Below are 22,545 nucleotides of genomic sequence, written 5' to 3'. Positions count from 1 at the left end.
CCCCTCTTCTTATAAGTAGGGGTATGAAATTCATAAGAAAGGTTCCAAAATTTCTCACCCTCAGGGTCTGAGTTCTGTGATGCCATTTGGTTCTAATATGTTTATTCATGGGGGTTTCATTGATATCATGTTGAATGTATGGACTGGTTATTTTGACCCTTTGAGATAAATGGTATTTCCTTGTTGATTCCAAGCATGATTAGTGTGTATCATGTTCCTCTCGGTAATCTCATTTCATCTGTGTTTTTCTTCCTTTGAAATAGTATAATGAATGTAGTTGGTTCCTATTCAATTTATTGATTTATCTTAGCTGCTCATAGAAGACAATTCTTGTTCTTATCACAAACTTATATGTGTTATTCACTAGCATTGCAGTACCTGTAAAATTATAGATTTACTTGTGTATTTGATTATCCTGTAGGACCAATGTTAGTCTAGATCTACGTTAGCTTTTGGCAGAGAATGATACCCATGTCATGTTTGATCTGAAACCTTCTTTTGCACTCCTCTATTTCTATCATTTCACCGGAAAACCATGGTTTAGGATTCTGTGTTGTTTACAACCCTATCCATTGAATTCCACTTTTTTTTGGAACATTGCTGCTTAGGATTCTATTTGTTACAACCCTATGCATATTTTTCCCTACTCCCTTTCCTCCTCTCCATCGTTACTATGACTTCATTTTTAATTTATCTCATTTTTGTGTGTCGGCCACCAGAGGAAGAAGCCATTCTCTTGGACATTACCCCAATATACCCCTAGCATTTGGATCCATGAGTTGGCTTGAACCTACCTCAGTGAAGGCTTATTGAAGCCTCTCCTATTACCTTTTTATGTGACAATTGGAGTCTTGATAACCCCTCAAAGAAAATCTTCCATGCACTCCTCCACTTAAGATGTCCTAGGCACTAGTCTACGATCAACCTAGAGGCTGTCTCTAGGAGGCTTTCTATCTCCCCTGCAACACTTGTGCCACAAGGTACTAGATTTAGCTACAACACATATACAAATTATCTAATTCTAAACACAACTATTATAACTGTAATTTTGATGTTCTTTAAGAAATACCTAGGAAAAATGTTTCCATGAATAAATCGACTTCTCGGGAAGCACCAAGAACCGTTTGTGAATCCGTTCTATGAATGTGAGAGTGAAAAGCCTGCAGGTCTCATTATCAATGATTATATTAAAATATTTACATCTATTAACAAAACTAGCAATATGATTTAATACAAAAATATTACTCTCACCATCAAACTTTAACTGTGACAAGGACTCGATCTGCTTCTTGGCAATGCCTCATGTAGGCTTAGGTGAACTAAATGCATGACCAAGTGTAGGAATGTATATGGGAGCCATGATTAGTTAAAACATGATATAACAAAATTTAAACAAATAACTAATTCAAGGCCCCCCTTCTAGTGCCAAAAATGTTGAGGCTTCGAAAATCGTTGCCACAACATTGGGGATAACCACCCAGTCTGGACCTTAAAACAATTCCTTTTCCGTCTGGTATAGTGGCTCCAACTAGTTCAATTAGGTCTAGTTACCTTCTCCCAACCACTATCAGCTTTAAATATATCTCTAATTGCTAGTAGCTAGGGCCATCATATCAATTCTCCGAGTTGATCAGGAAAGAAAAATGATCCTTAATTTGTTTTTGTGGAACAACCAAACCAATCTAAAGTTTTACCTCAAAAGAGGACTTCTAGAAATGTAGAATTAATCTAAATGCAAACTAATTCTAAATGCAAGAAAAATGAACTAAATCCTAATCCTATCTCACTTAGGTAGATATAGATCCAACCCAATCGAGAGCAAGATATTTAAATGATTTTGGATTTAAATATGTTTGGATTATAATGAATATCAAGCTAACGAAATTGTTCAATTAAGTGACATTATGAATACCAAAACATATTCTATTCAGAGACCTCTTAATTAAAATAATCAACCGATAACATTTAGGAAGTATTTCACAAAATGATATTGATTGTTAAATCAATGATTCGAACAAAACTTTAGAACAATCATAATTGGTTTATACTGGGAGTATTTCATATCAAATCCAAAAGGGGGCCTTCTCAAATAAAATCTCAATCTCAATCAGAATGGGCAGGAGTGAAAGAAACATTGTTCTTTTGTTATTCGTGATAGTCGTGGACGTAGGGATTTAAATGAATTGCATCACATAATTCTATCAGGTCCGGTCTAATCGCTATCACAATAGGCAGGGGTCTTTAGAAACTGCCATAGTTTTGGACGAGGGGATTTATGGAGTAGATTTTATAATCCTGTCAGGTCTAGTTATATCGCATATTGCAAATTAGCAGGGGTGAAGGATTTATTATAAGTTGTGTCCCTATGAAACTTGAGATTTCGGAGTCCCACGGTGACGTTATGGATGTCCTCATAGTGACATCACTATGACTTGGAATGGTGACATGGAAAATGACGTGACAAGTGACGTGGAAGGTGGCATTGCAATGATGTGGATTTGAAGTCACGGTTGATGTCATATCGCAATCGGCGTTGGGATGAGGCATGACTTTTTAGAATTTTACGATTGCGGTATAGGCCCCAAATGTGATATTAATATAAATTGTAGTGTATAATCCCGACGGGTCTGGGCCTTATCGCATATCACAATCAGCAAAGGGAGCAGAGTGTGGACTTAAGTTTTGTTATTCACGATAGCACACGGATGTGGGATTAATATGTATTTGCATGTATTTTCTCATTGGGTGCAGGCCTTATCGCATATCTCAATCAGCAGTTTGATGCGGGGTCGGACTTAAGTTTTTTGGGTCTTTGTGATGTCCCAGATGCAATATTTTAACTTGGTGGATTTAAATCTATGGTCGGGTCTGGAGTGATATTGCATATCGCAATCGGTTAAGGTAGGAGGCATGGACTTATAGCAGATCATGCGATTGCGATGGACATATGGTTCTTTTTGGAAATAATTAATAACCCATTTGGGTCCGGTCTTGCCTTATGTTTATTTCTTATGTGCGATGCAGGGTATTTAGAGTTTTATAAAGATTTCAACCTTCCGGGATAAAAACTCTGTTTTATTTCATTTTTCCATTAAATGACCCATAATGTTTAATACTTAAGCCTAAGTAGACTTTGTGTCTCAGGGGCTATTTAATTTGGTCTTTTGGATAATCAAAGACTTTTCTAAAATTTAAGGTTCCCTATTTTAATATAATAAATTTCTTAGGAAATTTATAATATATTAAAATGGTTTTTTTTGAACAATACAACACCACCATGGTCATATTATATTTTGAAACATAAAAGTTTTCTTTTAGGGTGCTTAAAATCATTCATGATTCCACGGAAAATAATACATGGGCACGTCAAAAACTCGATTCAAAGGGGTTAGGCTTATGTCTTAGTGTGTGCGGTTCTATATGGGGCTACCTAGCGTGTATAGTGCTCGATACTAATGACCGACCACCAAGAAGCTAAAAACTCGACTGTCCCCATGGGACTAAGGTATCATAATGGCCAAATGTTTAGGTTGTCCTTATAGGTGGAGGTGCAGCAAGCACTAAATCCTCTTGATTACCTGCATTGATTCTTTCAATGTTGGAAGTGTCACCATCTCTTTCAGGACGTATCCCCAATACCCATCAAAAAAGATATCATTCAAGGCCTAGTTACTTTGAGAGTGGAAAGGACGAATAAGTCTTGTTAGGATTTTTATCATACACAAAACAAACAAAGACCTTTTTCTTGTTTGATTGATCACATAGCATAACTTAAAGGGAAAGTAACCATTTATTTTTCACTTTGTTTTATGTATGTGATTTACTTGCTTTGATACATATTCCCCCTCACCATAAAAGTAACACACACTCCATTTGACACCATAGGGGACCCAATGGTACCTTGTCACTCTAGGTGCTTCCAAAACCTCCCCCCATTGTCTGGAGGTGTGCCAGGTCTCTCGCCATTTCGACGTAGAAGACATCACAGTGTTAAAATTGGAAACTAGGGCCAAACTCCATGTGGGTCATATTATTTATGGCATCTAATATTTTTCTTGGATTCCTCTCGTCGAGAGGTGTACAATTGATCTAACGATCATCAGATTCTGACAGGTATTTATGGGGATATAAATTTATTTGTATTTACTTGAAGAATTGTCAAGGTCAGCCAGAAGCTAAATGTGTGGCACACATGCTCAATGTTTCATATAAATACAAAACAGGATGAGGCATTATTCATTCATCTCATCTAATCTTACATTCTTCTCTCTCTCTCCTTTCTTGATTGGGTATACAAGGATCAACATCTCTCACGTGGGAGAAGAAGGACACAACAAGGAATATAGATGCAGCTAGGAGGAGGATGCTTGTCTCTTCCAGCGTTGATTGTGGTTGACCTAGGTGTAGCAAGCTAAGGGTGACTGCATTGACCATCAAGGGAGGTGTTTTGACTACAACCTAGTGTGGCGAGTCTCCTTCAAGTAAGCTGCAATTCTGATCTACAATTTGTTGACCTGATTTGACCACCGAATTGACCAGCGTTGATTGGTTAGGGTTGATCACAAGGCTTCTAATGCATTGACCTATTTTGACCATTTATTTTGGGATTTTTTGGGTTGACCTTCATTGTTGTTGAAGTTTGAGTTGACTCAAGGTCATTTGTGGACTGTTTGACCATATTTGCAAGTGTTGGTTAGGGTTTCTATTATTTCTATCATAAAATTATAGAATTGTACATTTGTACTAATTCTCTCTCTGCTGAACTATTAAAGATTACAGAAGAATTGATCAATGTGTTTCCCTGCATTGGGATTTGTCCCTGGCTAGCTGCCACATCTGGTGTCTCTTGTCTTGTCTTGTTTTTTCTATCGATCTATTAATGTTCTATCAACATTTTATTTTATGTTAATGTGATTGCTAAATAGTGGCTAACAAGAAGAATTTGAAGTAAACTTTTCTAAGCATAGAACATACTAGAATTAACATGGTATCAGAGCTAAGGTGAAGACAAAGCACAAGCAAGAGAAAGAGCAAGAGCAATCACTGAAGGCTGTTGAAGCAATCTTAAAGACTTCATGGGGTCCTCATCACACTTCCCCATTGAAGACAAGTTCTGTGAGAAGTCTGACTATCACATATGGAAGATGTCTCTCGATTTGACATTGGAAGAGCAGGAAGTGTTGGACCATGTGAGAGGTAGAATTATTGAACCTCCATCAAATGCATTTGTTGCTGCAAGGAACAAGTGGAACAAGGGTGAAGTCAAAGCAAAGCAGATCATCCGGGACTCTATCGACAAGCGCCTGGTGGCCTATGTTTCTGAGTTGAAGACCTCCAAGGAAATCTACGATAGACTAGTTCGCTTGTTTAAATTTAGTGATGCAAATCAAGTTTTGTTACTTAAGAATAAGCTGAAGGAAATTAAGAAGGGCAAAGATGAGAATATGCAAGCCTACTTCTTAAGGATCACCGAGATCAAGAATGATCTCCTATCGATTGGGGAAGTCATTCTTGATAGGGAAGTCATTCTTGGAGGGCTCCCATCTGAATGGTATGTATTCAGAACCACTCTTCTCAACAATAATGTAATTCCAGGATTTGAGGAATTGATGGTGAGATGCATTCAAGAAGAGACAAGGATGGAAGAGTAGGAAATGCCTGCATTTAGAGGCAATCCCGCTACTTTCTCCTCCCATGCTAAAGGAGAAATAATTCCAGGGAGAAATATAAGGGAAAGGTCAGAGCGAAAGGTGGAAGGAAAGGAAGATGTTTCATTTTCAAAAAAATTGGCCACTATGTGAGGGAGTGTCCTAATAGAATTGACACATCTCATGAAGATAATCAAAATCATTCCTGAGGCAATTCCAGCAACAATCAAATGAAGCGCAGGTTCAATGGAAAAGGAAAGAGGAATGTCAGAAATCAAGGAGGTGGTGAACCCTCCAAGAAGGCAAGAAACTCCAGGTATGAATCTAATGTTGTTAACAATAAGCAAGATGAATATTATCTGATATCGGCCCTCTCTACTACTTCTCCTCCGGATTCGTTGGTAAATTGGCTTATTGATAGTGGTGCCTCAAGGCACTTCATTGGTTACAAAGAATCACTCTCTAATATGATAGAGAAGGAGACCAACCTGGAAATTGTTCTTGGAGACAACTCCAAATATACCATGAAAGGCGTAGGAAATGTCTCTCTTCAATTGAATCAAGGTAACACAATTCATTTGCAAGAAGTTTTATATGTACCTGATCTCAAGAAGAACTTGGTGTCCATTTCGGCAATGGAAGATAAAGGCTACAAGGTGGCCTTCATCGATGACAAGGTACATGTATGGAAAAATAATTTTAAAGATGATTTCACTCTTGGGTTTCGATTTGAATCTTTATCTCAAGTTGGAGGAAGTCCACTATGTGTCATGTCTTGTGACACATCTCTTCAGTCCGAACTATGGCACTGAAGGTTTTCTCACCTTCATTATAAAGCTCTACTCAATGTCAGACAAATGGTGACTAGGATGCCTAAGTTCAAAGTAGACCAAGAAGGTGTATGTCCAGGGTGTGCCAAAGGAAAACTCAAAAGGGGATTATTCCCCTCAAGCCATAGCAAGACCTCCAATTTATTATAGTTGGTTCAATCTGACATATCTGGTATGATGCATGTGAACTCCTTGGGAGGATATTTATATTACCTCACTTTTAAAGATGATTATTCTCGCAATACTTGGATATACTTCTTTAAAAATAAGGATGAAGTGTTCTCCTGGTTTAGTCACTTCAAAGCCTTGATCGAGAATCAAATTGAGAAGAAGATCAAGATCTTAAGGACTGATAATGGGACTGAGTATGAATGCAATGAGTTCCATGACTTTTGTAAGAAAGTCGGCATTAAGAGGGAGACCACAACACCATACATTCCTTAGCTGAGCAGAATGGTGTGGCGGAAAGGAAGAATAGTACGATTATGGAAGTTGTTCGTTCCATGCTCCATGATCAAAGGCTTTTGAAGTTTCTATGGGATGAAGCTTCAAATATGTCGTATATGTTAAAAACTGATGCCCTCATCAAGAATTGGATTCCAAGACTCCCGAAGAAATGTTCACTGGTAAGAAACCCGATGTATCTCATTTTATAATTTTTGGAAGTCCTATTTATTTTCATGTTCCGAAAGAGAAAAGGAATAAATCGGGTGCATCTGCAAAGAAGGGAATATTCGTGGGATATAGATAAAATACTAAGGGCTATAGAATATATGTGGTTGGTCAAAGGGAAGTTGAGATTAGCCATGATGTCACCTTTGACAAAGATATGGCTCTTAGAAAAGTTGACAATCTCCCTATAATAAGGAAATCTAGAGAAGCTGACACGAGCAAACTGGAGGAAAAGCAAGATGAAAAAATGCCCGAAGTGGAAGAACCTGTGGACCCTATTGATCCCCCTCTGCAACAGAATTCCTCTTCTAGGAAGAGGCCCTCATGGCTTAGGGGGACACTTGATGATGCTAAAGGACACATTGCACTCAGAGGGACTTTTCAGGAAAGTAAGAAGCTGACCAGGTATCATGGATACTTGACCATTATGAGCACTATCATTCAAAATGAGCCCTCATCGTTTGCAGAAGCTGTGAAGCATGAATTATGGAAGGATTCTATGACTGAGGAATACAAGTCCATCATGAAGAATGATGTATGGGATGTGGTCCCCAGACCCCAGAACAAAACTATTATCACTTCGAAATGGCTTTACAAGATAAAGCATGGAGTTGATGGAAGTGCTGAAAAGTACAAGGCTTGTTTTGTCGCTCGTGGATTCTCTCAAAAGGAAGGTATAGACTATGATGAGATATTTGCACCTATTTCCTGATATACCACCATCCGCTTAATCATAGCCCTTGCTTCTTCACAAGGATGGAAGTCTATGTGGAACAACCCGAAGGATTTGAGATTCATTATCGAGAATATCACGTATGCAGGTTGAAGAAAGCCCTCTATGGGTTGAAGCAAACACCTCGAGCTTGGTATGAGAGAATCAATACCTACTTGATGAATCTGGGATTCACTAGGAGTGAATCTGACCCTAACGTTTACTTTAAGGTTGAAGATGATAAACCTCTCATACTGGTGATGTACGTTGATGACCTCTTTCTAACAGGTTCATACCCTCTCATTCACAAATGTAAGAGGGAGTTGGATTCTGAATTTGAGATGAAGGACCTAGGATTGATGCACTATTTCCTAAGACTGGAAGTCTAGCAGAAGCCAGGGGAGATTTTCCTATCTCAAGGAAAATATGTGGTGAAGATATTGGAGAGATTCGATATGGTGGACTACAAGCTCGTGACTACTTTGATGGAGCTTGACTTCAAGAATTTAAGCAGTAGCGCTGTCGGACCTATTTTGCAAAATGCTATCGAGTATCGTCAAAACATCGGAGCATTGATGTTCTTGGTGAAATCCCGTCCAGATATATATGTTTTGTAGTCAACACATTGAGTCAACATATGGTTGAGCCTCACCACTCACATTGGATTGATGCCACGAATCTATTAAGATACCTTTGTGGCATAATCACTCATGGGTTGAGATACACTGCCAAAGATGTGAGACTACATGGATATACCGATGCTAATTAGGAAGATAGTGTGGTGGACCAAAAGAGAACTTATAGGTGTTGTTTCTCTTTGAGATTTTCCTTGATATCCTAGATGAGTAGGAAGCAGAAGTTGGTGGCTTTGAGCACCGTTGAGGTAGAGTACATTGCTACGAGTATGGCTTCTTGCGAGGCTGTCTGGTTGCAGAAGCTCTTCAGTGAGTTGTTTGGATTTACATTGGATACTATCATGATCCTATGTGACAACCAGAGTGGGAATCATTTATCATAGAATCTTGTATTTCATGGTCACTCCAAACATATCGATATCAGGTACCACTTTCTCCGGGATATGGTATAGTGGGGATCAATAAGGCTTCAACATATCGGTACAGATGAGTAGGTCGCTGACATTCTAATGAAGCCCCTAGGAAAGATCAAATTCTTGAATTTCCGAGAACGACTTGGAGTCGTTGGGAGACCCTCTTATGAGGGTCCTGCATGAGGCATGCATTGAGCTCTGGGAGCTCCCGGGGGCTTGGGGTACTTCTTGGAGTGGCAAGCGACCATAGGGCGACTCACCCTCCCCTAGTGATGTGTTATGTATAGGGTGAAAGGTTTAGCCTTTCCCTGTGATACCCCGTGATGATTTAGGGATAGGATGAGTGATTCTCCTATTGAGGCATCCTACCCATGCAGTTTGTGACTCATGGGAAGTACCTCTCATCTAGCCAATGAGTAGGGAAATGGGGTTAGGGACCATAGTAGTACTATCGATGGACACATCATTGTATATACTATACTCCCTATGCTAGGATGACCTCCATTGATCTGGGATCAATGAAACTGATCTGGGATTAGTGTGAGTGGTTTGAGACACTCTCCTATGGCACTGATCTGGGATCAGTAAGAGTAGTATGACACACTCTCTGGGACTGACTTTGGGTCAATGGAGGATGGTATGATACATCCTCAATTGTTTCTTCTTCTTCATAGTTCAGTAGAGGAGAGTAGAGCAAAGTAGAGTAGAGTAGAGAAGAGCTGAGCTGAGCAATGCAAGGCAATGCATTTGATGGTATAGACAGTAACGACGGTCAGATGGATTAGCAAATGTAGTTCTCTCTAGTTAAGAGGGAGTGTTAAAATTGGAAACTAGGGCCAAACTCCATGTGGGTCATCTTATTTATGGCAGCTGATATTTTTCTTAGATTCCTTTCATCGAGAGTTGTAGGATTGATCTAACGATCATCCGATTTCGACAAGTATTTATGGAGATATGAATTTATTTGTATTTACTTGATGAATTGTTGCTATGAAACCAACTCATAAAAATATAGAAAAGATAGAACAACACCTTAGAATCCAGCCTCTTCGAGGGGAAACCTCCTTTAAATTACACAAATGAACAATTCTTGGAAGATACAAATGACTAAACCTCCCTTCTATATATATGAGTCTAAGGGGTCACTATATAATCAAGCCGACATAACAGTAATAATATAAGGGCGCAACAATAACAATAGTGGGTTTCTATGGGGCACGCTAGTAACAATATTGGGACAATAGGGGCACAATAATAACAATAAGGGCTACAATGACAATAGTAATGGGGGAATCACTAGTATTATAGGGACCTAACGAGCCCCTCTCCTTCCGAAAAGCATTGTCCTCAATGCTTGAGTAGTTCTTGATGCTTTTGTATCAAATTCTCATCCTCCCATGTGGAATCTTCAGTGGATAAGTTCTTCCACTTGATGAGATACTCTGAAATTGATCGATTTCATAGCTGTCGAGTTCTTGTTTCTGTGACTGCTTCTGGTTCCAATATGATTTGGCCTTCCTCGTCAAGTTCTGGCAATTTTATTTGAACTAGGAGCTTGTCACCTATAACCTTCTTTAAACGTGAAACATGGAAAACTAGCTGCACTCAGGAAGTCGCAGGAAGCTCCAATTTGTATGCCATAGTACCAATATTTTGCAACACCTTGTACAGACCATAATACTTTGGTGATGATTTATTATCATTCTTAGCTTGCTTGAACGAAATTTGTTTATATGGTTGTAGCTATAGGAATACCCAGTCACCTACATCAAAACTTCTTTTGTTGCGATGTTGATCTACTTTTTGTTTCATTCTATTTTGTGCCAACGTGAGGTTATCCTTTAAGAGTTGGAGAACTTGTTGTTGATGCTTGATGTGATGTTCCACTTCTTGAACCTTATAATTTTCTCTAAAATATGATGTGATGGATGGTGGATGATATCCATAAAGTGCCATAAATGGGGTCATTTTTGTTGCAATATGGAAGGAGTGTTATACCACCATTCAGCCAGAGGCAACCATTTGACCCATTGTGTTTGTTTATTGGATACAAAGCAACGAATTTATCCTTCCAAACATTTGTTTACTGTCTCAGTTTGCCCATCAGATTGAGGATGATAAGATGAGCTATGAGCTAACTGAGTACCAAGACAAGAAAATAATTTTGTCCAAAAATTTCCAGTGAAATTGGGATCTCTATCACTTACAATAATCTTTGGGTTTCCATGTAGCTTTTGAATTGTTTCCATAAATGCAATAGAAACTTTACTGGCTTTAAATGGATGTGATAATTCACAAAAGTGTGCATACTTGGTAAGTCTGTCAACTACCACCATGATTACACTCTTTCCTTCGGACTTGGGTAAACCTATGATAAAATCCATTGAAACCTTCTCGCAACGTTGCCTTGGAATGGATAAAGGTTGTAATAGACTTGGGGTCTTAATTGTTTCAACTTTATTTTGTTGGCAAACCAAACATTCCGCCACAAAATTTTGAATTTCTGATTTAAGGCCATCCCAAAAATATTCCTTCTTAACCCTATGGTAAGTTTTTAAAAATCCTGAGTGCCCTCCTAAGGGAGAAGTGTGCAATTCCATAAGAATCTTTTGTTTGAGTTGGGAATTCTTAGAAAGGTATAAGCGATCTTTGTACCATAACGAATCATTTTTCCAGCTAAATGTATCAGATGTATTGGGATCTCATTGTAGCTTTTGAATGAGTGCTCACACTTCGTCGTCATTCTTCCATTCATCCCTTGCTTCATTTATCCAATTTGGTTGGTAATAGAAATGGCGCACAACAATGCTTCCACATCCTCATCCTTTCTTGAGAGTGCATCTGCCACAACATTTTTCTTCCCTTTTTTGTAGATGATTTCAAAGTCATAACCCAACATCTTTGTGACCCATTTTTGTTGCTCTTCGGAGGATAATCATTGTTCTAAATTTTTTTTAAGACTATCATCCATTTTTACCTTGAAGTGTCTTCCCATTAGGTAGGGTCGCCATTTCTTAAGTGCATGTAGTATTGCCAACGTTTCCTTCTCATAAATATCTTTGTGTAAATACTTTCCTTTAATTAGATGACTTTCGGAAGCAATGGGTCTTTTATCTTGCATTAAAACAACACCAATTCCATTTCTTGAAGCGTCACATTCCACAATAAAGGTTTTTGTGAAGTCTAGTGTAGCTAAGACCGATGCTTGGCACATTGTCTCTTTAAGATGTTCGAAGGCCTTTGTTGCTTCTGGAATCCATGAAAATTCATCTTTCTTCAATAATGTTGTTAGAGGTGCTGCTATTCTCCCATAATTCTTAACAAACTTGCGGTAATACCTTGTCAACCCAAGAAATCCTTGCAAATTCTTTATGGATGTGGGGATTTTCCATTCCTTAATGGCTTTAATTTTTCTAGGGTCTACCTTAACACCTTCATGAGATACAATATGACCCAAATATTCCACCTCTTGTACTCTAAAGAAACATTTGAAGATTTTTGCATATAATTGTTTCTCCTCCAATAGTTTGAGCACCCTGTCAACATGTTGAACATGATCCTTCCAAGACTTTTTGTAGATTAGTATATCATCAAAAAATACTAACACAAATTTTCTAAGGAAGGGTTTGAAAATGGAATTCATCAAACCTTGAAATGTAGAAGGTGCATTGTTAAGGCCAAAAGGCATGACCAAAAATTCATAATGACCCTCATGAATTCTAAATGTTGTTTTCATAATGTATTTAGTCTTCATTCTAATTTTATGATATCTTGAATGAAGATCCAACTTGGTGAAGTAAATTGATCCATGGAATTCATCCAATAATTCATCAATGACAGGAATGGGAAATTTATCTCTAATAGTGAGCCTGTTGAGCACCCTATAATCCAGACATATGCTTCATGATCCATCCTTCTTGTGCACCAATACCACTGCAGTAGAGAAAGAACTTTGACTAGATTGATTATACTAGCCTCTAGCATTTCTGCAACCATACATTCAATTTCACTCTTTTGGAAATAGGGATATCTGTACAGCCTGATGTTTGGAGGAACACTTACTGGAATCAAATGAATAGCATGTCCATGATCACGAATCAGTGGGAGGCCTTTGGGAGTCTCAAATACCTTGGAATGATTGTACAAGACTTTTTGCAGATCTAGAGAAATAGATGATTTCGATGTGGGAACCTCTAGCGAAAATAATTGTTCAATTACACCTCATTGTTCCTTCTTTAGAAGCTTTTTCATACCATTAGAGCTAATTATCTTTCCTGGTTTCCCTGCAATACCCCTTAATTCAACTTCCTTTCCTTCTGCACAAAATTTCATGAAAATTTCTTGAAAATTAAAAGTTATTGTACCCAAGGATTGTAGCCATTGGACTCCTAGTACAACATCAGCACCACCCATTGGAATGGAAAGCATTGGGCTATTCAATATATATTATCCCATGTATAGCTTGATATTATGGTACTTTCTAGAGCAATTTATGGTTCCTCCACTTGCAACCATCACTTGACACTCTGGTGCTGGATATAGGAAGAAATTCAATTCCTTGGCTATCTTACAATGAATAAAATTATGGGTACTTCCCGAATCAATAAAAAATATTACCTTTTTCTTCTTGATATGTCCTTCTATCTTCATAGCTTGAGGAGTGGTAATTCCAACCAATGCATTACAAGATATGGTCAGATTCATTTCTTTTTTATCTAGGGTTTGTTCCTGGAGTATATCCTCTTATTTTGATATTTCTTGTTCATTTTCTTCCTCCTCTTCACAATCTATGTAGAATAATTTCTTCTCAACACACTTATGACCTTTAGTGTATTTTCTATCACAACTACAACAAAGCCCTTTTGCTCTTTTTTCTTCCAATTGTTGTGGTGTCAACTTTGTAGGTTGTCGAAGGCTAGGGGAAACAATGCTTCCATATTTATAGTTGTGAGTCGTAGGCTTCTTGGCTGCCATAATTTTGCTTTCCATTTTTCTTGCTAACCTGAATGCCTTCTCCAATGAATCGAGTTCCCAAAGACGAACCTCATGTTGGATATTATCCTTTAAAGTCCCTACGAACACATCAATCCTATGCTCCTCTGGAATATATCTTACCCTTATGTTCAATTTTTGGAAGTCCTTAATGTGCTCCATCCTTGAACCCTTTTGTTTGAGATTTATCAATTGGCTAAAAAAGGTGTTTCTTTTTGTATCCTCATAATGTGCTATCATTTCTTCCGTAAAAATTGCCCAAGTGACAATTTGTTTACGAGAGCAAAGCCATCGATACCATACAAATTGATTTGGTTCCCAATATAATGTTGCAATATGTACCTTTTGTGTGTTTTGCACATTATGGAGATCGAAAAATTGCTCCATCTGTAGTATCCATGCTGCAGGATCCTTGCCATCAAACTCCCTCATATCGATTTTTGGAGCATGGTTGGTCTTCAATCCAACATTAGAGCCTATGAAATCATGATTAACATTTCTTTTGTTCTCATCATGAGTTTCCTTTACTACCCTTTCACCACTAGTAACCATTTCTTGTAGCAACTTATTCAAATTTATCTTCAATTCTTCCATCTTAGCATCCATGCCATTCATCTTCACTTCCATGCCATCCATCTTAGCTTCCATGCCATCCATCTTAACTTGCACACCATTCATATTAGCTTCCACACCATTCATCTTGGCTTTAGCTACCTTTTCTGAGAGTGAAATTTGTTGTACTTGGTCTTGTAATTTTGATCTATCATGTTGCATTTCTTCCTCTTCTTCTAGAGTCATGCTAGAGCTTTCAGGTTTCTTACTAGGTGTTTCCATTTTCTTTCTTTGAGGAATCAATTAATGCTAATAATTTTTCACTATTCCCTTTGAATTCGTTAAAACTAATTTTTCAAAACAATCTTATGCAAAATTTAAAAGAAACTACACACATTTTTTTCACTTTGTAAGAGATCAATATTAAATCTATTGTATCTATGTAATTGCGGATCTCAAATATCTGAAATCGCATCCCGCAGTAGCACTTTGAGTCCTCTTTATAACCCCGCAAGTCTTATCAATATTGGATTCTCCAAGCAAGAGTTATGCCAATCTCCCACAGTGACCTAATTATAGACTAGTTCAGTAGAGAAAACTTTTATGAAGTTCCACGTGTCACTGTTTCGACCTTAGTACCTGCAACAGATATACAGAAACCTACAGGCCATCCTCTTTCTGAAACTTCTTATGAAATTTCAATCTGATCCTCAGAACAAAAGTTATGATGATTTTCCCCAGGTCACCTGTTTGGAATGTAATTCGGAAGTCTGCAAAAACCCTAACGTCCTCAGATCATATCTCTGAAAATATAGCAAGACAAGCTCTGAAATTTGGACCCAAAGTTTAGAACGATTTTGGCTCAAATGGGTTTTGGTTTTAGCTTCTGAAACATCGTAAAAAAATAGTTATAATGAAAATTCCATGATGAAATGTTTGGAGTAGTGAAACCCTAGAATCCAAAGCTCTCATACCAAATGTTATGAAACCAGCTCACAAAAAGATAGAAAAGATAGATCAACGCCTTAGAATTCAGCCTCTTCGAGGGAGAAACCTCCTTTAAATTACACAAATGGACAATTCTTGGATGATACAAATGACTAAACCTCCCTTCTATATATAGGATTCTAAGGGTCACAATATAATCAAGCCGACATAACAATAATAACATAAGGGCACAACAATAATAATAGCGGGTTTCTATGGGGCACACTAATAACAATATGGGGACAATAGGGGCACAATAATAACAATAAGGGCTACAATGAAAATAGTAATGGGGGAATCACTAGTATTATAGGGACCTAACAATTGTCAAGGTTAGGTTATACTAGTCTATAACACTTAGGAGCAAGGATGAGATCTCTCGCGCGCATAGGTCTGACCTAGCAGCCATTGCTGCCTCTTGCAGCCCCTCTGGTGAGCCCCAGTATTGTAGCAATAATGCTACAACTCCTGGGGCTTCTTGTCTCTCATTTTATCAACCCGGTAGTTCGTACAAACTTGGAAGCGACGGTGCTATATGCACAAGTACTAGCTCTTGTCGCAGCTGTCACTTGGTCAGCTGGCACAAGTCCGCTAGGGCTCAAGCCAACTTCTATAGGCTCTCAGAAGAAGCTTGCTAATTGATGGACGAAAGCTAATCTCAAAGGAAAGCTACTCTACTTGACAAAAATGAACTGAAAGCAAATCAAAGCATGTAAACCTAGGAAACCCTAATTTAACTAGTCTGACCTCTACAATGCAAGGAATGTAAATGCAACTTCTACCAATGCTGTCATTACCTCTAATAAATGGAAATGCATGGATCTAAACTACTTGCATCATGAAAGTTATGTTTTTGTATTTTTCCTTTAAGTGTGTGGAATGATGGTGATCTTGTGCTAACTAGGGTTTGGTTGTGCAGATGGGATGGAGAAGGAAGGAAAGCGTGGGATAGGTTGGGGAGGCTAGGAGAGGTCCCTAGGGATCCTTAGCACCCATCCACAGAGGTTCCTCGCATTCAGATGCTCAGCAACCGAGAGAGTGGCCTCCTACAGGATGGTTGTGGAGGATCCTACAGGATACTCTGTTTTCTACAGGATGTCTACAAATGGCTACAGGATGACCTACCGTGAGTGTTTGGAGTGATGGAGGGGTAATGGAATGGTAGAGGGAGATGTGTAAGGTAGGAATGAGGCTGGTGATGGCTGTAGAAGTGGAAGAATAGGATGGGAAGTGAGTGTAGGGAGGAGGATGGAAGGTAAAGGGCTATGTCAACGAAAGGGCTAGAGAATGGAAGTACGTGAGGAGTGAAAGGCTTTGGGAGATAACAGAGCGGAGCAGGGGTCAAAGATGTGTTTGCATGTGTGATCAAGATGGAGGACGAAGTGATGGAACGAGATAAAGCAGTGTAAGTGAAACAAATGCTTATGACTGTCACTCAACCAAAAATGCATCAACCTAAACTACCTATGCTTGTAAATTCAATGAACAGTAATCTAAACGCGAAGGAGAATGTGCATGAAGCTGTGGTAAGGGAGTGTGGTGCAGGTGTGAATCATGTGGTAGCATCTAACATAACGTGATTGTGTTTGCAGCAATCATGGAATAAAGAAATGCGTATTTTTGGTGGTTAGTCATGGACTTCACTCCAATCCCAGATGAGACGGCAGTGAGCCTTAACAACCTTTTTGTTGGAGCTCCAATCGATTATATCTATCCTCTGCTACACTAAGCAAGTGGAAACAAATTCATCATAAGCAACTCCTATCTAACTCATGAAAAAGACCAACTCAACAACCTGTAATTCGAATTTCATGTGCAAATGAAAAGCTTAAAGTGCTTAAATGAAATGGAAACAACACTACAGCAGAGGGGATCTATGGCTCTCAGGTTGGGCCCTAACCTGAGAGCTATAGTCTCCTTAAGAAAAACTCAGAACTAGATCAGAATCTGCCTTCTTTATTCATAACTGATATCATGCCAAATTGGCTTACAAAAAGGAACGAAAACTGAGCTGTGCTCCAAAACAATAGCAATACGAGAGTTTCAACAACCTAACTAAGGCTAAGGCCTCCATACTTATACAAAAACGATGATCCAACAAGTGTCCTTGATTTTAGGAGCTCGGCTGTCCAACTAGAGTTTAACTGCTGATCCTGTAGGATGGTCATAATTGTTGTTCCTGTAGAGCAGTTTATAACTGTTGTTCCTGTAGAACAGCTGGCTGCTTTTAAGCTCGGAGGGGAGAAGGATTAGAGCTCGGAGTTCTTGGTGGGAATCACGAGGGATGTCCCTAGAACCGTGGACATCCTCTCCTAAAACCCGCAGTGCCACCTCGTTGTCTCCTTATCTCCTTTTTCGTTGTCTTTTGCTCCCTTTTAATGCCAAAACCTGGAATCATAATGCATTAGTCACGTAGAGAGAGTGCCTACCCTTCTTCCTACAAACAACATGAATAAACTAAGAAATGCATGCATAAGCAATAAAAAATGAATGGTTTGAGCAAGTAGAATAGGCCAAAATGAGCCCAAATTGTACCAAAATTGGGGCTCATCATCACCCCCCAGCTGAACCATTTGCTCATCCTTGAGCAACCTTGCTCCTGCTCCTTGTCCTTGGCCGAGGACTCGGGACCGGAACAGGCTCTTTCTTTTCTGCTTTTGATGGCCCTACCTTCTCTGCCCCTGGTGGTGATGAGGGTGATGCTTCCTTCCCCTTTTCTATTTCCTTGAGTCGGGCTTCGGAAGGCGACTGGCCTATCTTTCGTGTCCAGGAAGTTATTTTTGGGCTCCCCTTTTCGGGGGTGGCTGATGTTTTAGAGGGGGTCCTTGCACTGGGTGAAGTAGGGACATCCCCTGAAGTGGTTTGGCTGCTGGGTGGAGGCTGTGGCTTGCCCGTGGTCATCCTCTTGCTTCTCCTGGCTTCAGGTGGTAGAGGGGTCTCCCTCTCCCTTTTCTCTTTCGGTTTTGGAGGTGTGCTGAGGGCAGCCAGTGCCACTGCTGCCTCCTTTTCGAAAATGCCAGCCTTCTCTTCCTTGCGTTTTGCTCTCTCGGAGCTCCTTGTAGAGGGCCTCTCCTTTTTAGATTTCGGGCTTCCTGTGGAAGACCCTGCTTTGCCCGCTTCCGGGCCTCCTGTAGAAGATTCTTTCTTTGTCTTCGGACTCTCTATAGGAGGTTGTTCCTCAATGACCTTCGGGCCTCTTGTAGAAGCCCCTCTTTCCAATCTCGGGCTTCTTGTACAAGCCCCTGTCTCTGTCTTCGGGCTTCCTGTAGAAGCCTGTGGTTGCACTTTCGGGCTTCCTGTAGAAGCCTCTTTCTCCATTTTTGGGCCTCCTGTAGAAGCCTGTTCTCCAATGGTTTTCGGGCTTCCTGTAGAAGCCTTGGTCGTTGCTCTTGGGCTTCCTGTAGAAGCCTGCTCCTTACTGATCTTCGGGCTTCCTGTAGAAGCCTTTGTCTTTGTTTTCGGGCTTCCTGTAGAAGCCTGTTTTTGTGTTTTCGGGCTTCCTGTAGAAGCCTGGGTTTGTGTTTTCGGGCTTCCTGTAGAAGCCTGTGTTTGCGTTCCTGCAGATGCAACTCTCGCCACCTTTTCTTGCTTGGCTGCATGGATTTTTCTTTTGGCTTTGACTGCAGGAGCTGACGAGGTGCTTGGGCTGGCATGGACCACCTCAGTTTTGACTGCCCTGCTTTTCAACCTCTTTTCCCTTGCTGACAGGATGGGGGTGTCCTCTTTTGCTCTGTCATCCTTTCCTTCCTCCTTCTCTTTTCGTTCTTTCTTCTGTGTTGGAGTCGGGACCTTTTTGCTTTTCCCTTTCTTACTCTTGGCTATGGGCTCTTCTTCTTCACCGCTAGAGGACCCCGTTTCTTCAAGCAACATTTTTATGTCCCCTTCTCTTGTTAAGTTCCTAAATGATTCCCATGCGAGGGGGACTTTATATGAGTGGAGAGCATCCTCCACAATCAATTTTATCAACCCATGATGGGCTATCTGATCAGGGATTCCGTCCTTGAGCTTTGTAGAGCACTCCATCAAGGACTGCAGTAAAAAGTAAGGAATGCTCAGCCTCTGTGCTGCAGGGAGGTCAATCTGGTGTCTTAGTTCATTGAGCAACCTGAAGTGATACGCATATATGATGCTGTAACGACCCTCACAGGTGATATATTTCATAATTTGCAAACTGACTTCGTTCCACGGTGGCAGCAGGCTGGTCCTTTTTACCCCATTTTTGTCCTCTGTGAATGATTCTTCAGGTGGGAAGAACTCCTTCTTTGCTTGCTGGCTCTGCTTCCGCTCTTCTTTATCCCACGGCAGACCCATGGGCAGTTCTGTGATTCGACTTATATGCTCTGGGGTGAGTTGGAGGCTGAGACCTCTGAAGCTTACCGTGGCCAGTGTCAGGGATTTAGGCTTCAAGGCCTACAAGAATTCCTCGGCTACTTCATCATCGTAGCCCTGTAGCTTATCACAAAAAGGCATCCATTGTGCCCTGGTAAAGAGATCCACCACTGCTGGATTTCTCCTTAATTTGGCGAAATCTGTGGGTTCTCGCCTGATAAATCCACCCGGCATGATGCACAATCTTCTTAACCGGAGGTGGTGATGGTGGAAGAGAGTTTAGTTTCTGTGACAGCGTGCAGAACAATGCGTATAACCCACAAAAATTTTACAACACAGTATAACCACGCAACAATCCTGTAGAATTGCAGTATGGGCACACAGACAGCAATTGATCTACTTTCTCCTTTACCCTGACAGTAACTGACAATCCTACCACCTTAAATGAGCAATTGCATGAGAGGTCCAGTGTTACCTCGTTACTCGGCCACCTTTTTTCGTGAACACCCGCGTTCCTGTAGAAGACTGCGTCCTGTAGGACTGCGTTCCTGTAGAAACTGTTCCTGTAGGAATTGTTCCTGTAGGAGCAGTATGCAAACTTCGGGGAGGACTGCAATTGGACTGCGGTTGAGGTGCGCTTCGCTGGTGTTCAGTCGGCCGAAAGCTTGGCGTATCAACATGCAGAGGTATTCAGAAGAGTTACTCAAGTTCTGAAGTGGAGGTGGATGGATATACGCGCACGATCGAGCCGATTAGATTTTGAATCGGCGCAGCTCGTGGCGCGGAGGGTGAGCTGTCCCCGCCGGACCGTTGGGTGACGTCGCCCATCATCCGCCTGCACATTCACTTGCTGCCGCATTCATTCCCACAGATCTGTCGCCGCCCTTTTCGGTTAAACTCGTTTTTTGGTTGACGGGACTGATCTTCACGTGTGTGCTGCGTGTGTCCTTTGTCGTGGCTGCCACCCCATCATCTGACTATCCCTTCACTAGCCGACGTGGCCAGTCAACTGGCCTCATGGCCGCTCAACCATTCATTTATACGCCATGCAAACAAATCAAAGTAATACTCATGCGATTTGATGGAAGGAAGGATTAGAACACTTACCTGCGCGTCTGCACATGATTTTCAGAGTTTTGGACGACGGATCTACCTGCTGCATGTGGCTTACACAGTCCCGGAGGCTCGTGGTTACAGGATGCTGGCGCTGTGGTGGACGCTCTGGTTGCATGTGCCCGCGTGTTGCTTGCAGATGGCTGGGCGATGAATGGCATCCACTCCTGCAGGTTTGACTGCTACAGGATTCCCGCGGGGGCCTTGCAACAGTCTCACCTCCTTGGGTGCATGCTACTTGATAATGGAGATGACCTGCTAATCGCGCTCCCGAAGATTCTGATGCTCGTCATGGACATGGTATGAGCTCTCGGTGTTCATTTTTCTCTGACAACTGATTTTTCCACGAGAACTCATTGATCTGGTTTGCTGGTGCAGGGATCTTAGTTGCATGGCGATGAGGATGGTGGAGCAAGGTATCAGCGTCGTGCATGGGCCCAAAAGAGGCTTGCATGCGTCCACACCAACCCGTAGTCATCAGATCTGCTCATGCAACGCATTCTGGCTCGTTCTGAGCTTCTACAGGAAGTTTCCTGTAGAAGTGCAGAGCTTCCTGTAGACAGGCAGCTCTTCCTGTAGAAATTTGCACCTTCCTGTAGAAAATCGCACCTTCCTGTAGAAAACTCAGTTTATAATAAAAGTGCTCATACCTTGAAGAACATAGGCATTCTTGGAGGAGGTGCTGGTGAGGTGTCCTGGCTGCATGATAAGGACTTCTGGCTTTGAGTTGAGAGGCTTCCTCTCTGCCTTAGAACACCTACAATCTGCATGCAAATTTCACATAATGACTTATTGATTTTTTTCTTTTTTCCTTTTTGTTTTTTTTTCTTTTTTTTTTTTGAAAGATAGCAGGGGCGCCTCAATGAGGTTTTCACCCCTACCACCTGCCTTAAGCGCCTCAGAGAGGTTTTCACTCAAGGATCTTCATCTCTTTTTCCTCTTTTTTTCTTTTTGTCTCCTTTTTTTTTGAAAGATAGCAGGGGCGCCTCAATGAGGTTTTCACCCCTACCACCTGCCTTGGGCGCCTCAAAGAGGTTTTCACCCAAGGATCTTTATTACCTATTTTTCTCTTCTTCTTTTTTTTTTTTTTTTTTGGATGCTTCAGGGTGTGCCCAAAGCAGGGGCAGGACCCTTCTCTATGACCAATACTGCCTTCTCCATTGTTTTGATGAAATCTTGTCTTGAGGGAGGCTTCCTGTAGATCTTCAATCGATGCCCATTGACAAGCATGGGAATGGCTTCCTCATCAATGGTTCGAATGAGGACAGATCCATTGTCATGACACTTTTCCACTGAATATGGTCCTAGCCATCTGGTTCTCAACTTCCCCTTGAAATCTTTGTATCTGGAATCATACAACAAAGCCGAATCTCCCGGCTGAAATTGCTTGTCATGGAGATGTTGGTCATGCCACACCTTCCTCTGAAGTTGAACCACTTCTGAGTGAAGGAGGGCCTGCATGCGGTGCTCATCCAGTCCATTCAGCTGCAATAACCTTTCTTGCTGTGCATGGCTGAGATCTAGGTCCAGCTGAGCTGTCATCCTCAAAGTGTTATACTCAAACTCAATGGACAGCAAAGCTTTCTTCCCATAGACCAGCTCATAAGGTGTGAAGCCGGTGGTGGTCTTCCAAGTGGTGTTGTAAGACCATGTGGCTTCAAC

The sequence above is a fragment of the Pinus tabuliformis genome, chromosome 2_2, assembly GCF_031772625.1.
Source record: "Pinus tabuliformis cultivar Carrire ecotype Pingquan chromosome 2_2, CPIR1, whole genome shotgun sequence".
NCBI lineage: Eukaryota > Viridiplantae > Streptophyta > Pinopsida > Pinales > Pinaceae > Pinus > Pinus tabuliformis.
The sequence above is the reverse complement of the archived record's forward strand: the minus strand, read 5'-3'. Positions refer to the sequence as shown.